The sequence below is a fragment of the Bufo bufo genome, chromosome 4, assembly GCF_905171765.1.
Source record: "Bufo bufo chromosome 4, aBufBuf1.1, whole genome shotgun sequence".
Taxonomy (NCBI): Eukaryota; Metazoa; Chordata; class Amphibia; order Anura; family Bufonidae; genus Bufo; species Bufo bufo.
The window spans coordinates 36,530,639-36,548,467 of NC_053392.1; the positions used below are offsets into that span (position 1 = coordinate 36,530,639).

The 17,829-nt window shown below is 44.5% G+C and overlaps 1 long non-coding RNA gene across 1 annotated transcript; it reads left to right on the forward strand.

Moving 5' to 3' along the window:
• The first annotated feature begins 619 nt into the window (after positions 1-619).
• Positions 620-17,375, forward strand: LOC120997820. Its single transcript, XR_005778229.1, has 3 exons — positions 620-630; positions 5,232-5,239; positions 17,227-17,375. It is a non-coding gene; the product is annotated as an uncharacterized LOC120997820 (long non-coding RNA).
• Positions 17,376-17,829: the final 454 nt, after the last annotated feature.

Here is a 17,829-nt window from a genome sequence, read left to right on the forward strand (position 1 = left end):
GGTTGATTCCTGTGAAAGAGAAGGAGACTTACAAGCAACTTATTCTTCAGTTTTACTGAGGACCTTGATCAGATTAGTAACATACTCCTCCCTGATCAGGTCCAAGTCCCCTTCCTGCACTACCAGGGGGCGTCTTGCCCATGGTGTGGGGAAAGGCCTACCCATGAGTATCTCAATGCTGTTTATGTCCTACTCTGTGGAATGTCCTACTCTGTGGAAATGTGCTACTTAAGATGGAAGCACTGTGTTGGGGAATGCATAACTTCCCCTCTTCGCAGACTAATCCTATCTCAGGATTTTTCTGCAATACTGGATAACACCAGTCCTGCTGTTCCTGTTCAGTGACATACCACTGAAGATCAGTAAGTATTTGCAGCATCTCAGGGGTTGGAGATGCCAAACATGGCATCTCCCAATGGTTATACAAACCTGTGAGGTTGCTTTTGGCAACTCATTTCGCCATCTTAACTGCCAGCGCATTGCCCTGTGAGACATGATCCTTACCATCTGCTGCCGTAAATCCTCTCCTCTGCCAGATCATACCATGGTCCCACACTACCCCATGTGTGTACCTACTCTCAGTATGAATGGTGACAGGTCTATCAGCATGTAGAATACATGTCCTAGTGAGTGCAATAAGCTCAGCTGCCTGCTGTGTTGAGTGCGGATGTCCTTGAGTAGGCCTACAACATCATGAGTGGTGTGCAAAATGGTGTAATGTCACATTGTGAAAGAATTTGCCGACTCTACCATCATAGCACAGGCTGCAAGAGAACGCAGACATGCCGGCATCCCCTGGACAGAGGTGGGCATTACCTTTGAGAAAAACACACAAGGACGCAACTTGCCTCCGTTTTCTTGTGTCAGTACACCCGCCATGGTTTTACAATTTTGGCGTGCAAACATGTGGAAGGGCATATTATAGTCAGGGAGGCCCAGCCCTGGACTCGACATGAGCGAACATTTCAGACAATCAAATGCATTGTACATTTCAGAAGACCATTTAATCAAATCTGGATTTTCTTCCAGAGTGGCTTGCCTCAAAACATTGTCAATAGTAAAAGCAATCAAGAATCCATTGTCTACAGTAATTTATCATACCAAGGAAAGATAACATTTCTTTCTTGGTGTGCGGGGCGACCAAACCCGCAATAGACTGGACTCTTTCTGCGCTGATTCTCCGTTCACCTTTTGTGAGGACAAAGCCCAAATATTCAACCTGCATTTTACACCATTGCATTTGCTTAAGTGTCACTTTGTGACCACATCCTGACAACCATTATAACAGTGATAAACCATCCTGAATGCTGGCCTCCGCTGACATGCTACACAGTAATAAATCATCGACATATTGCAGCAGCACAGAACCTTGGGGGGATGTACCATGACTCTAACATCGCTCGGAGGACTATGCTGTACACTACAGGTGAATCAGCATATCCCTGGGACATCTCTGCACCAGGTCAGTTGGCGTCTGTCAAAGGAAAAAGCAAAAAGTAGTCTGGTTATCTTATCAACTGGGATAGAAAAGAAAGCATTTTTCAGATCTATCACACTGAACCAAACAGCGTCTGCTGGAATGGCAGATAATAATTAAGTGACATCAGGTACAACAGGGGCTATAGGCACAATGATGTTGTTGATGGCCCTTAAATCCTGTACAAAGCGGGCAGCACCATCTGCCTTTGTCACTGGATTCACGGGCGTGCTGTAGGGTGAAATCACCTCTTCCAGGATTCCCTTTTGTAGGAATTCTTCTATCATTGGCCTAAGCCCATCAAGTTTCTCTTTTAACAGCAGGTATTGTTTCTGGAACACTAAGATGACACCTGGTTTCACAGTAGCTGTGTAATGTGTGCAATCTATGAATCCTGTGTCATATTCATTTGAGGACCATAATGCAGGGTTAATGTTATTCTGGGTGGTCCTGTATGTTCGCAAGAATCAGTGGCACTGGTGTAGAGACTGGAATGAGACCTGAGTGTACTCTTATGTCCTGATTCTTTGCTGATACCTGCAAGTTAAGCCTAATGAACAAATCTCTCCCTAATAGGCTGACTGGGCAATCTAGTATAATGCTAAATACATGACATGATGTATTCCCTGTCCATGGTTTCTACTGGTAAGGAATCTGTTCTGTATGTCCTTGTCAGTACCCCATTTATTCCCATAGAGGGCTCACATTTCCTTCCTGACACTCTGAGTCACCTAAGTCCGCCCCTTTTGGTGGACGCTTTGGTCCGTCCTCTGTTCTGCCATTAGTATCTTAGCTGTCCATACGAGCAGAGCTCTGATGTTAAGCACAACACTGAACATGTAACATGTAACTGCAAACATTGAAACAAACAGATCTGACAATACAGACATGAACACACAAAGGGCCCATAAAAACTTTTCATTGAAATAAAAATGTACAGCTTGATCAATGCTGTTGGTACCAATAAAAAACCCAAAAAACTTCCAATAAAATAAAATAAAATTCTTAATGCGCATATTTAAAAACAAATACCGTATTCCATACACATTCATATACATTTTCATGTACTCATCTTCACAAACCAGCTCATACCACGCCCTTATACATAAAATATGAATTACACACACAGCTCTGCTACGTACATATAACTCAGAGCCACACCCATTCACATTCCACTGAATCATGTATCTTTCACCCAATCACACAATCTCTTTGTTACATCCCAAAACTTGCAGCACAGGCAAACACAGCAATTGCTGATGGTCTGTCGCTGTAAAACAATATACATGTTAATCATACAGTCATTTTGTTAAAATTAACAAATCATCTTATATGCCATGTCGTTTTTTTTTTTTTTTTTTTTTTAGTGTTACACACATCGCCACTTATTGTATATAACTAACCCCTCCCCCATTTCCTCTGCCTTGCGTCTCCTATTTCAGGAGTGTTGAAACAGGGGAAGCAAAGCAATACATCAAGGACATTCAGCTGTACCACATGTTCCTCAAACTTTTACTCACATCTGAATAAGAACTTATTGGGTGCAACCTTAGATTGATAGGAGTGGACACTTCCAATTAGCATCATCACTGCAGGCACATTTTAAACCATCGGAACATACAATTTGGAAAGATACAATCAATACTGGAGCCCTGTCTGGAATATCTTATAGATAACACAGGTTAGTATCTTCACATTCTGCTTATGCATTACCAATTAGCAGCCCCCCTCCCCCCTCAACCCCCATATGAAATTCCTGAGCAGAGGAGAGGGGTGAGATGGGAGGGGGCTCTCTCTGAAAACACATCTCAAACAGGACAGGAAGAAGTTTTTTTGTAGTACTACAAGTGACATTTTGGAATGTGGTGGGGGGGAGGGATGCCTCATGGCAACCTTTGTTCTCTATAGGATTCAAAATCCTCCATCTTGAAATAAGAAATGCTGCTCATTTCATTTCTCTAACTTCAAGTTCTCTCAGTCACTTCCCTATACACTTTTTCACCATCACTCAGCTTGCACCAGGCTATTATTATCCTTCAACAACTTCTCTCTTCAACTATCAATACACTTATGCATTAACTGTCCATCTTTTAGTGCTGTAATCTCTAATTCTAGGACTATAAATCGTCACTATTTAAACACACACAGATCATTAGGGCAACAAAACTTAACCAGTTCATTTCTGAACGTTTAACACAAGCCCTTTCTAATTGCAAACACTGAGACACTTTTTCCCTTGCCATGAATTAACTTCCTGACTCTGCTGTGTCTTGTCACTCACTATAGCCCCCCTTCACAATCACAGGAGCTCTGATGTACACTGTCTGTAAGCTTCTAACAGATTTTTTATTTATTTTTTGCAGCTTTTCAATCCTGCCAGCCTAGCATAACATTCTGTTTCACATTTTAACTGTCAATTCTCACATCTTGCCCAATTGTCTACTCATGTGTTAACTAGAAAATAATTTGTGGGACTAGACCGTGCAACAAAGTTTACATGTTGGCAGTGATAGAAACCGAATGATTTCAAAGCGGGATGCGACCGTAAACTTACCACCCGGCCAACATCTCACACAGACAGATAATCTTAATACTTCTAAAATACTTATACTATATATACATAAGAGTTAATTCAAGCTTGTATCCTTCTGTTCCCGGAACAGATATCCTTATATAGTGCACTATCTCTTAACGATATGGACTTACTAAGCCTCTTATAATCAACATTTTTACCTAACGATATGGACCCTATGATATGAGCCGCTTAAAATCAACAAGCTCCCTGAGCTTTTGCGCGTGTCCCAGACATCGCAATCCACTGAAATCATAAATAGATGGTTCGACTTACTTGAATGGGATTTTTGGTCATTGCTCCCAGGTCCAAGGCGGACAAAAATTGATGTCTTTCACGGTAGACCAGAAGAGTTGACCCTCCCAATCCCGGACTGAGTCCCCAGATCTGTAAGGAATATCTTATTCTCTTCCCTAACGGTGTGTCCCTTAACACATGATTTCAGTGGCAAGCTTGAATTAAGCCTTACCGGTACCGGGAGAATGAAGAAGATAGACCACATGAACACATGTCTATTTCCAATCCATTCTGGTTTATTCACAGCTGGCAAACAGTTTTAATAGAGGGGGTTGAGCTTCCTTTACATCCAATCATATGTTAGCATTAGTATTTGACCAATAGTATGGTCACACATAAGCTCTGCATTAACATCATAGCTGACTCCTAGTAACAGCATTTGACCAATCAGGTATATACACATAAGCTAGCAAGTACTTGAGTCAGATGTCCTTTTATGGCTAGAAGGCTGTTCATACTTTCAACATGTATGGATTTCATGAAACAGTTTAAGGAAGTGTCTCACATTCCATAGGGGGGAGGGAGGTTTTGTAGTGCACTAACCAAATGTAATACACGTGGCTAAATGAGACAAAATGGAGTCACATATATCCCATCAGTAACCTATAGTGTTCAAGTTTTGAAGGTCTCCAAAAAGAAGGTACTGTTAGTTGTTGTACTTAGTATTTGCCATGTTCAGTTTGGAACAAGTTTTACAGTAACCACTAGTGTTGATCGAGCATGCTCAGCTGAACACTAGTTCGGCTCGAGCATCTCGATGCTCGGCACATGGCGGTACTCGGCCGAGTACCGCATGTGCACGAGCGCAATGCTCGAGTCTCCTCCCTGCACGTTTAGTAACTGCGTAGCGTACTGGCACGCACTGTAATGCCGTAGTCAAAAAAGGGTATATGGTTTAATCTTCCTTTTCTCATCCTCCTCCTCCTCCTCTTCCATCATATCAACATGCTTATTCGTCGCATATAATGCCCTCGCATCTAATGTTTTACAGGCTCATCTCACTGGCAGGCCCTCGCATAAAATATTTTATAGGGTCAGCTTACCAGTAGAGTTGAGTGAACACCTGGATGTTCGGGTTCGAGAAGTTCGGCCGAACTTCCCGGAAATGTTCGGATCCGAACCCGACCCGAACTGACTGAAGTCAATGGGGACCCGAACTTTTCGGCACTAAAAAGGCTGTAAAACAGCCCAGGAAAGGGCTAGAGGGCTGCAAAAGGCAGCAAAATGTAGTTAAATCCCCGGCAAACAAATGTGGATAGGGAAATGAATTAAAATAAAAATAAAATAAATAAAAATTAACCAATATCAATTGGAGAGAGGTCCCATAGCAGAGAATCTGGCTTCATGTCAGCAGAGAATCAGTCTTCATGTCATAGCAGAGAATCAGGCTTCACGTCACCCACCACTATAACAGTCCATTGTCAGATATTTAGGCCTGGCACCCAGGCAGAGGAGAGAGGTCCCATAACAGAGATTCAGGCTTCATGTCCGCAGAGAATCAGTCTTCATGTCATAGCAGAGAATCATGCTTCACGTCACCCACCACTGAAACAGTCCATTGTCAGATATTTAGGCCCAGGGGCCCAGGCAGAGGAGAGAGGTCCCATAGCAGAGAATCTGGCTTCATGTCAGCAGAGAATCAGTCTTCATGTCATAGCAGAGAATCAGGCTTCACGTCACCCAACACTGGAACAGTCCATTATCAGATATTTAGGCCCCGGCACCCAGGCAGAGGAGAGAGGTCCCATAACAGAGATTCAGGATTCCTGTCAGCAGAGAATCAGTCTTCATGTCATAGCAGAGAATCATGCTTCACGTCACCCACAACTGGAACAGTCCATTGTCAGATATTTAGGCCCAGGCACCCAGGCAGAGGAGAGAGGTCCCATAGCAGAGAATCTGGCTTCATGTCAGCAGAGAATCAGTCTTCATGTCATAGCAGAGAATCAGGCTTCACGTCACCCAACACTGGAACAGTCCATTGTCAGATATTTAGGCCCCGGCACCCAGGCAGAGGAGAGAGGTCCCATAACAGAGATTCAGGCTTCATGTCAGCAGAGAATCAGTCTTCATGTCATAGCAGAGAATCATGCTTCACGTCACCCAACATTGGAACAGTCCATTGTCATATAATTTAGGCCCCGGCACCCAGACAAAGGAGAGAGGTCCCATAACAGAGATTCAGGCTTCATGTCAGCGACTCAGCAGAGAATCAGTCTTCATGTCATAGAAGAGAATCATGCTTCACGTCACCCACCACTGGAACAGGCTACTGTCAGATATTTTTAGGCCCCGGCACCCAGACAGAGAAGAGGTTCATTCAACTTTGGGTTGCCCCGCAATATAATGGTAAAATGAAAATAAAAATAGGATTGAATGAGGAAGTGCCCTGGAGTACAATAATATATGTTTAAGGGGAGGTAGTTAACGTCTAATCTGCACAAGGGATGGACAGGTCCTGTGGGATCCATGCCTTGGACATTTTTATGAACGTCAGCTTGTCCACATTGGCTGTAGACAGGCGGCTGCGTTTGTCTGTAATGACGCCCCCTGCCGTGCTGAATACAGGTTCAGACAAAACGCTGGCCGCCGGGCAGGCCAGCACCTCCAAGGCATAAAAGGCTAGCTCTGGCCACGTGGACAATTTGGAGACCCAGAAGTTGAATGGGGCCGAACCATCAGTCAGTACGTGGAGGGGTGTGCACACGTACTGTTCCACCATGTTAGTGAAATGTTGCCTCCTGCTAACACGTTCCGTATCAGGTGGTGGTGCAGTTAGCTGTGGCGTGGTGACAAAACTTTTCCACATCTCTACCATGCTAACCCTGCCCTCAGAGGAGCTGGCCGTGGCACAGCTGCATTGGCGACCTCTTGCTCCTCCTCTGCCTTCGCCTTGGGCTTCCACTTGTTCCCCTGTGACTTTTGGGAATGCTCTCAGTAGCGCGTCTACCAACGTGCGCTTGTACTCGCACATCTTCCTATCACGCTCCAGTGCAGGAAGAAAGGTGGGCACATTGTCTTTGTACCGTGGATCCAGCAGGGTGGCAACCCAGTAGTCCGCACACGTTAAAATGTGGGCAACTCTGCTGTCGTTGTGCAGGCACTGCAGCATGTAGTCGCTCATGTGTGCCAGGCTGCCCAGAGGTAAGGACAAGCTGTCCTCTGTGGGAGGCGTATCGTCATCGTCCTGCGTTTCCCCCCAGCCACGCCCCAGTGATGGGCCCGAGCTGCGTTGGGTGCCACCCCGCTGTGAACATGCTTCATCCTCATCCTCTTCTACCTCCTCCTCATCCTCGTCCTCCTCGTCCTCCAGTAGTGGGCCCTGTCTGGCCACATTTGTACCTGGCCTCTGCTGTTGCAAAAAACCTCCCTCTGAGTCACTTCGAAGAGACTGGCCTGAAAGTGCTAAAAATGACCCCTCTTCCTCCTCTTCCTCCTGGGCCACCTCCTCTTCCATCATCGCCCTAAGTGTTTTCTCAAGGAGACATAGAAGTGGTATTGTAATGCTGATAACGGCGTCATCGCCACTGGCCATGTTGGTGGAGTACTCGAAACAGCGCAACAGGGCACACAGGTCTCGCATGGAGGCCCAGTCATTGGTGGTGAAGTGGTGCTGTTCCGCAGTGCGACTGACCCGTGCGTGCTGCAGCTGAAACTCCACTATGGCCTGCTTCTGCTCGCACAGTCTGTCCAGCATGTGCAAGGTGGAGTTCCACCTGGTGGGCACGTCGCATATGAGGCGGTGAGCGGGAAGGCCGAAGTTACGCTGTAGCGCAGACAGGCGAGCAGCAGCAGGATGTGAACGCCGGAAGCGCGAACAGACGGCCCGCACTTTATGCAGCAGCTCTGACATGTCGGGGTAGTTGCGAATGAACTTCTGCACCACCAAATTCAGCACATGCGCCAGGCAAGGGATGTGCGTCAAACCGGCTAGTCCCAGAGCTGCAACGAGATTTCGCCCATTATCGCACACCACCAGGCCGGGCTTGAGGCTCACCGGCAGCAACCACTCGTCGGTCTGTTGTTCTATACCCCGCCACAACTCCTGTGCGGTGTGGGGCCTGTCCCCCAAACATATGAGTTTCAGAATGGCCTGCTGACGTTTACCCCGGGCTGTGCTGAAGTTGGTGGTGAAGGTGTGTGGCTGACTGGATGAGCAGGTGGAAGAAGAGGAGGAGGAAGCTGAGTAGGAGGAGGAGGAGACAGGAGGCAAAGAATGTTGCCCTGCGATTCTTGGCGGCGGAAGGACATGCACCAAACAGCTCTCCGTTTGGGGCCCAGCTGCCACTACATTTACCCAGTGTGCAGTTAGGGAGATATAGCGTCCCTGGCCATGTTTACTGGTCCACGTATCTGTGGTTAGGTGTACCTTGCCACAGATGGCGTTGCGCAGTGCACACTTGATTTTATCGGATACTTGGTTGTGCAGGGAAGGCACGGCTCTCTTGGAGAAGTAGTGCCGGCTGGGAACAACATACTGTGGGACAGCAAGCGACATGAGCTGTTTGAAGCTGTCTGTGTCCACCAGCCTAAATGTCAGCATTTCATAGGCCAGTAGTTTAGAAATGCTGGCATTCAGGGCCAGGGATCGAAGGTGGCTAGGTGGGAATTTATGCTTTCTCTCAAATGTTTGTGAGATGGAGAGCTGAACGCTGCCGTGTGACATGGTTGGGATGCTTGGTGACGCAGGTGGTGGTGTTGGTGGTACATCCCATGTTTGCTGGGCGGCAGGTGCAAACGTTCCTCCAGAGGCGGAGGAAGAGGCCGAGGCGGCAGCAGCAGAAGAGGCCGAGGCGGCAGCAGCAGAAGAGGTAGCAGGGGGAGCCTGAGTGACTTCCTTGTTTTTAAGGTGTTTACTCCACTGCAGTTCATGCTTTGCAAGCAGATGCCTGGTCATGCAGGTTGTGCTAAGGTTCAGAATGTTAATGCCTCGCTTCAGGCTCTGATGGCACAGCGTGCAAACCACTCGGGTCTTGTCGTCAGCACATTGTTTGAAGAAGTGCCATGCCAGGGAACTCCTTGAAGCTGCCTTTGGGGTGCTCGGTCCCAGATGGCGGCGGTCAGTAGCAGGCGGAGTCTCTTGGCGGCGGGTGTTCTGATTTTTCCCACTGCTCCCTCTTTTGCTACGCTGTTGGCTCGGTCTCACCACTGCCTCTTCCTCTGAACTGTGAAAGTCAGTGGCACGACCTTCATTCCATGTGGGGTCTAGGACCTCATCGTCCCCTGCATCGTCTTCCACTCAGTCTTGATCCCTGACCTCCTGTTCAGTCTGCACACTGCAGAAAGACGCAGCAGTTGGCACCTGTGTTTCGTCATCATCAGAGACGTGCTGAGGTGGTATTCCCATGTCCTCATTATCAGGAAACATAAGTGGTTGTGCGTCAGTGCATTCTATGTCTTCCACCGCTGGGGAAGGGCTAGGTGGATGCCCTTGGGAAACCCTGCCAGCAGAGTCTTCAAACAGCATAAGACACTGCTGCATAACTTGAGGCTCAGACATTTTCCCTGGTATGCATGGGGGTGATGTGACAGACTGATGGGCTTGGTTTTCAGACGCCATCTGTGCGCTTTCTGCAGAAGACTGGGTGGGAGATAATGTGAACGTGCTGGATCCACTGTCGGCCACCCAATTGACTAATGCCTGTACCTGCTCAGGCCTTACCATCCTTAGAACGGCATTGGGCCCCATCAAATATCGCTGTAAATTCTGGCGGCTACTGGGACCTGAGGTAGTTGGTACACTAGGACGTGTGGCTGTGGCAGAACGGCCACGTCCTCTCCCAGCACCAGAGGGTCCACTAAGACCACCACGACCATGTCCGCGTCCGCATCCCTTACTAGATGTTTTCCTCATTGTTACCGTTCACCACAATAAGAAAAATATTATTTGGCCCAATGTATTGAATTCAAATTCAGGCCTTTTTTTACAGACACCTAACACTATCTGGCTATCTATTTAAGTACCGTATTACACTAATACAGGCACAGCAGTAATGACAGATTTAGCTGAATATAAATTTGAGGCCTATTATTTAGGCGCTGGGTGACAGGTATACGTTTACGGACAGAATTAGACTTGGATATGCACAGTAGCGTGTGTGTGAAGTTATTAAGAATGACCCTATCAGCACCTTGAATCTAATATACCCTTTTAGGGATAGATTTAAAGTAGGCCTGATACAGCAGAAACCACTAATTTAGGAAATTGCTAAGTTGGGAATTGTATTTCAACCCAGAACAAAAACTGTGCTTTGACGGACACAAAATAACTTGACCAGCTATAGCAATAACCACAGATTTAGCTGAATATAAATTTGAGGCCTATTATTTAGGCGCTGGGTGACAGGTATACGTTTACGGACAGAATTAGACTTGGATATGCACAGTAGCGTGTGTGTGAAGTTATTGAGAATGACCCTATCAGCACCTTGAATCTAATATACCCTTTTAATGAATAGATTTAAAGTAGCCCTGATACAGCAGAAACCACTAATTTAGGAAATTGCTAAGTTGGGAATTGTATTTCAACCCAGAACAAAAATATATCCTTTGCCAGACAGCAGACAGTATTACAATTGGCTGGCCACAGCTGAAACACCAGATTTAGGGTACTGCTATTTTGGCAATTGTATTTCACCCCTCAATAAAATAGCAAGCACAGCCAAGCCCCTGATGTAGGATATAGCAAAAAAATAACCACACTATTGATGGTTAAATGGACTTGATGACAGCTTGCCCCTGATGTAGGATATAGCCAAAAAATAACCACACTATTGATGGTTAAATGGAGTTGGTGACAGCTTGCCCCTGATGTAAGATATAGCAAAAAAATAACCACACTTTTGATGGTTAAATGGACTTGGTGACAGCTTGCCCCTGATGTAGGATATAGCAAAAAAATAACCACACTATTAATGGTTAAATGGACTTGGTGGCAGCTTGCCCCTGATGTAGGATATAGCCAAAAAAATAACCACACTATTGATGGTTAAATGGACTTGGTGACAGCTTGCCCCTGATGTAGGATATAGCAAAAAAAATAACCACACTATTGATGGTTAAATGGACTTGGTGGCAGCTCTGGGCAGCCTAAAAACAGTGAGCAATTGAATAGCAGCAGTTCAATGATCCACAGCTGTAGATCGATCACTGACTTAAGTGTTTTGGAGGAGTTAATCACTGCCTAATCTCACCCTAACGTCGCAGCTGCAACCTCTCCCTACACTAAGCACAGCAGAGTGACGTGCGGCGCTACGTGACTCCAGCTTAAATAGAGGCTGGGTCACATGCTGCACTGGCCAATCACAGCCATGCCACCTGCAGGCCCTCGCATATCATTTTTTAGAGGGTCAGCTCACCAGCAGGACCTCATCTACAATCTCTTACAGGGTCAGCTCACCTACAGGCCCACGCATATAATGTTTTACAGGGTCAGCTCACCTACAGGCCCTGACATATAATTTTTTAGAGGGTCAGCTCACCAGCAGGCCCTCACCTACAATCTTTTACAGGGTCAGCTCACCTGCAGGTTCTGGCATATAATTTTTTATAGGGTCCGCTCACCAGCAGGACCTCACCTACAATATTTCACTGGGTCAGCTTCCCTGCAGGCCCACACATATAATGTTTTACAGGGTCAGCTCACCTGTAGGTCCTGGCATATAATTTTCTATAGGATCAGCTAACCAGCAGGCCATCACCTACAATCTTTTACAGGGTCATCTCACCTGCAAGCCCACGCATGTTTTATAGGGTCAGCTCACCTGCAGGCCCTGGCATATAATTTTTTAGAGGGTCAGCTAGTCACTAGCAGGACCTCACCTACAATCTTTTACAGGGTCAGCTCACCTGTAGGCCCACGCATATAATGTTTTATAGGGTCAGCTCATGTGCAGGCCCTGGCATATAATTTTTTAGAGGGTCAGCTCACCAGCAGGCCCGTACCTACAATCTTTTTCAGGGTCAGCTCACCTGCAGGCCCACGCATATACAGTTTTTTAGGGTCAGCTCATGTGCAGGCCCTGGCATATAAATTTTTAGAGGGTCAGCTCACCAGCAGGCCCTTACCTACAATCTTTTTCAGGGTCAGCTCACCTGCAGGCCCACACATATAATGTTTTACAGGGTCAGCTCACCTGCAGGCCCTGGCATATAATTTTTTAGAGGGTCAGCTTACGAGCAGGCCCTCACCTACAATCTTTTACAGGGTCAGCTCACCTGCAAGCCCACGCATATAATGTTTTATAGGGTCAGCTCACCTGCAGGCCCTGGCATATAATTTTTTAGAGGGTCAGCTCACCAGCAGGCCCTCACCTACAAGTCCAGTCTCACTATCCAAGAGTCTTGTCAACACAATCCTCACCGCCGGGAGTCGTGTAACTAGTTATCAGGAGGAGTCTTGTTTGTTATAGGAATTAACCAGACAAATCAGTCCACCAACTAAGAACGTCCATGCACCACCACCCACAGAATCAAAAAAGAGCTATCAATCTGTCAATCCTTTCCGTGTCCGGGCTGGGTGAGGTTTCCCGTGTTGAGTCAAGTTAAGCTGTAGGCTTCACTCCAGGTGGTGCCCTTCCGTCCATTGCTTTAAGTTTCAGCTTTGCAACCATACTCCCCCCCCGAACCCAAAGACTTTGGTTTCCTAGAAGCTGCTTGGCGGGTCATAGGACCATCATTTATGGTCGGAACTACGACGGTATTTGATCGTCTTCGAACCTCTGACTTTCGTTTTTGATTAATAAAAACATTCTTGGCAACTGCTTTTGCTTTGGTTCGTCTTGCGCCATTCCAAGACTTTCACCTGCGCAATACGGATTTCCCCGGCCGTCCCTCTTAATCATGACCCCAGTTCCGAAAACCAACAAAATAGAACCGGAGTCCTATTCCATTATTCCTAGCTGAAGTATTCAGGCGACCCGCCTGCTTTGAACACTGTCAATTTTTTAAATGGTCAGCTAAGCAGCAGGCCATCAACCATAATTTTTTAGAGGGTCAGCTCAGCAGCAAGCCCTCACCCCTAATGTTTTAGATGGTCAGATCAGCAGGCCCTTGCTCCAAATGTTTTAGAGGGTCACCAGCAGGCCATCAATCATAATTTTTCAAGGGTGTGTATGATGCCCTCCTTTATGAGTAACAAAGTTTGTATTGAAGTGCCGGTTCCTTGTAATTTTTGGCAGCTCTTTCACTTAGTGCATAGGTTTTATGAGTGTAGAAGTCCCACTACATGAACAATTGTACCGCAATGTAAATGAGGCCCTCCTTTATGTGATATACAGGTTGTATCGGAGTGCCTCTCGCTTGTAAGTTTTGGCAGCACTTGCACTTTATATACAAGTAAATATACAGGAAAGAATGTTTCCTAACAATTTTTTAAAATCGATTTTATCTTTGGTTTTGTGCGTTTTATTGTCAGTCTGTAAAAGTGGCGTACTATTCGGACAACGTCATTCCCAGCAGCGACTTAGGAGTCCAAGATGCATCCAGACATCCTCCTCATGCTGTTCCCGAACCATTTCAGTGGTGTCTCCATCAATTTCTGACCTTTTCCTATGTACCAAGCACTCTTCCCTCTTCAGAGCAGGTCGTGTCTGTTTTAATGCTGGGGTTCTCACATTGACTTCCATTATACTGATGCATACCAGAGCAGCCCCATGTGTTCGTCCAGAGCACCCGAGCACTTTGGTGCTCGATCAACACTAGTAACCACCAATAAGCATCAAGAACATTAAAGAGTGGGGAAAAGGAGAGAAGGGCAGAGAAGAAGGTTGCAGCAAGAGAATATTAATTATCGTTCAGTAAAATAATATTTCTTAGATTCATTCTCATCTTCCCCCAATAAAATTTTAGATTGGACCTTTGGGTCCTCGCGTTCAGCCTCCAATTAAAGGTAAGTCCCTTTCTGAACCTCATTTACACCTTTAACATATTTAAATGTTTCAGTCATGCCACCCTATATAAATTGAGTTCTTTAATTCTTTCTTGATCAGTTTTATGTTTAAGTTCTTCCACCATTTCCTTAGCCCATCTACTAAAAAAATTAACAGGAGAGAAAGAGCAATATTAAGAGAAAATAGAAGACACTGAGTGTGTATGAGTCAAAGAAAGAGAGAGAAAAGAAGACTTGATTAGTGCCAAGGCTACTGTTACACTCAGGGAAGATGCAAAGAAAAAGGGGGTCAGTCAGCACATCCCAAAGCTTCTCTCCGTCGGCGCTAGTAGATGACGTGTTCGTAGCAGTTTGACACTGAATCCAGAGGGTTTCTTTTCTTTGTAGTGCACTTCATAAAAGATGGGGTATTTGTCCAAGGGTATGACGCCAGACGCGTTTCGGGGAGACGCTTTCCTCTTCCTCAGTGGACAAATACCCCATCTTTTATGAAGTGCACTATAAAGAAAAGAAACCCTCTGGATTCAGTGTCAAACTGCTACGAACACGTCATCTACTAGCGCCGACGGAGAGAAGCCAGTGATCCTCACATCTAATTTAAAGCATCTGCGGAAGACACGTGGGACGCGAGCGGCTCCACAGCCGGGACGCCGGCTGCCGCATCGGAGCAACAGCTCGAACCCAAGTCCTGACTCATCCGACGGTGCGAACAAAGGTAAGCCCACAAACAAGTGGGTATTACAATCAAAATCACCTTGCTTGAAAATAACAACTGAATGAACTACTTCCCCTACTGAAGTATCAGTTTGTGCTACGGCCACAATTATAGCAGCTGGATGCAACATAATATCCATTTGTGGCGGCTGAAGTGTTTCTTTTAATATTGCTTGTTTTTGGACACAAAAAGCATTGCACTGGTTACCTTGGCTATACGCTAAGCTGCCGGGAAAAACAACAGTGAAGAGTTCACATATCCAACCACTTACCACAAAAGTTGGAAAATCTTCCTGTGTTAAAAACAGACTCTGGACATACTTACAAGAGAATAATAAGAAGACGCCCTGACCCACCATTTGGTTGTTTCATTTTATAAATATTGGATGTTATGTTATTACAGCAATATTTGTTGTGTCGAGTCTATCAGATGAATACTGTCTGTGCCAATGTCTCTCGCTAATTCAATCTGCCCACAGCACATTCAAGGCTGATTGGTCCGTTTGGAAACAGAGAGAGATTCATTTGACACTGTTGGTACTTATTCTGGAGCTACTTTTTAGTGATAAATTGATAACCAGGCAAAGAGTAGATACAGGATAGTGTATTAAATATATGCACAACAGTCTTTTATGTAGACAATATATTTATGTAAAAATATTATATGTGTTTTTATCTATTCATTTTTTATCCTTCTTAAACTATATAATAAATAAAACATCCTATATTTCCATATAAGAGTGACCAATCCATTCATTTTTCATAATTGTAAAAAATGTATGGCACAAAATAAATGTGTAATTACTAGAAGAAAAAAATATATATATATACACTCACCTAAAGAATTATTCGGAGCACCTGTTCTATTACTCATTAATGCAATTATCTAGTCAACCAATCACATGGCAGTTGCTTCAATGCATTTAAGTGGGTGGTCCTGGTCAAGACAATCTCCTGAACTCCAAACTGAATGTCAGAATGGGAAAGAAAGGTGATTTAAGCAATTTTGAGCGTGGCATGGTTGTTGGTGCCAGACGGGCCGGTCTGAGTATTTCAAAATCTGCTCAGTTACTGGGATTTTCACGCACAACCATTTCTAGGGTTTACAAAGAATGGTGTGAAAAGGGAAAAACATCCAGTATGCGGCAGTCCTGTGGGCAAAAATGCCTTGTGGATGCTAGAGGTCAGAGGAGAATGGGCCGACTGATTCAAGCTGATAGAAGAGCAACGTTGACTGAAATAACCACTCGTTACAACCGAGGTATGCAGCAAAGCATTTGTGAAGCCACAACACGCACAACCTTGAGGCGGATGGGCTACAACAGCAGAAGATCCCACCGGGTACCACTCATCTCCACTACAAATAGGAAAAAGAGGCTACAATTTGTACGAGCTTACCAAAATTGGACTGTTGAAGACTGGAAAAATGTTGCCTTGTCTGATGAGTCTCGATTTCTGTTGAGACATTCAAATGGTAGAGTCCGAATTTAGCATAAACAGAATGAGAACATGTATCCATCCTCTGATGGCCACTTCCAGCAGGATAATGCACCGTGTCACAAAGCTTGAATCATTTCAAATTGGTTTCTTGAACATGACAATGAGTTCACTGTACTAAAATGGCCCCCACAGTCACCAGATCTCAACCCAATAGAGCATCTTTGGGATGTGGTGGAACGGGAGCTTCGTACCCTGGATGTGCATCCCTCAAATCTCCATCAACTGCAAGATGCTATCCTATCAATATGGGCCAACATTTCTAAAGAATGCTATCAGCACCTTGTGGAATCAATGCCACGTAGAATTAAGGCAGTTCTGAAGGCAAAAGGGGTCCAACACCGTATTAGTATAGTGTTCCTAATAATTCTTTAGGTGAGTGTATAGATAGATAGATAGATAGATAGATAGATAAAATCATGCTTCTGATATATATGAATGCATAATATGTGGGAAACTACTACTGATATTTTAGCCATAATACATTTGCATATATTATAATATATTATATATTCTAAATATATAATATTATGTGCAAATATATTATGGCTAAAGCATCAGTAATAGTTTCCCACATATTATGCATTCATATATATCAGAAGAATGATTTTATCTCTCTCTCTCTCCATATATATATATTTCTAGTAATTACACATTTATTTTGTGCCATACATTTCAATTATTAAAAAAATATATAAAATATATAAATCTAATTTAACCTCTATTTCTGAAAAATTTTGGGAAGGGATTTGAACTCACAGCTTCTATATCATTCACAAGAAAAATAGTCGGCACTCACTCTGTTTGCACGTTGCACGGGATAGGAATGAAATCCACGTATATTCAAGGAAGAATCCCAGCAGTCGTGTCTTCAATCAATAGGATATTTATTTCATCAAATTAGAAATGTCCACAGTCCTGGACGCGTTTCGGCTAGCATGCCTTCATCAACAGATACAGGTATACAAAATGACCTAGTTTATATAAGGGATATACTCCTCCCCTCATGACAACATCACCTACTCCCATTACCTACACAGGTGATGGCAAGGGTGCATAATTAGCAAAGAAAATATGCCCATTAGTAAATCACTAGAAATGGGTCTGTGTCTCAGATTATACTTCACAATCACATATATGCAAGAAATGATTCAAAATCATATACACATTTATATATATATATCTCATACATTGCCAGGTATATAAGATCCCTCACCGAATATTAGATGTCTGAAAAATAAAACATAAATACAATGTTAGCTTATTAGATATGCATAATCTCATAATCCCTATTAAGGCCTCTGTAGGCCTTAATAGGGATTATGAGATTATGCATATCTAATAAATTAACATTGTATTTATGTTTTATTTTTCAGACATCTA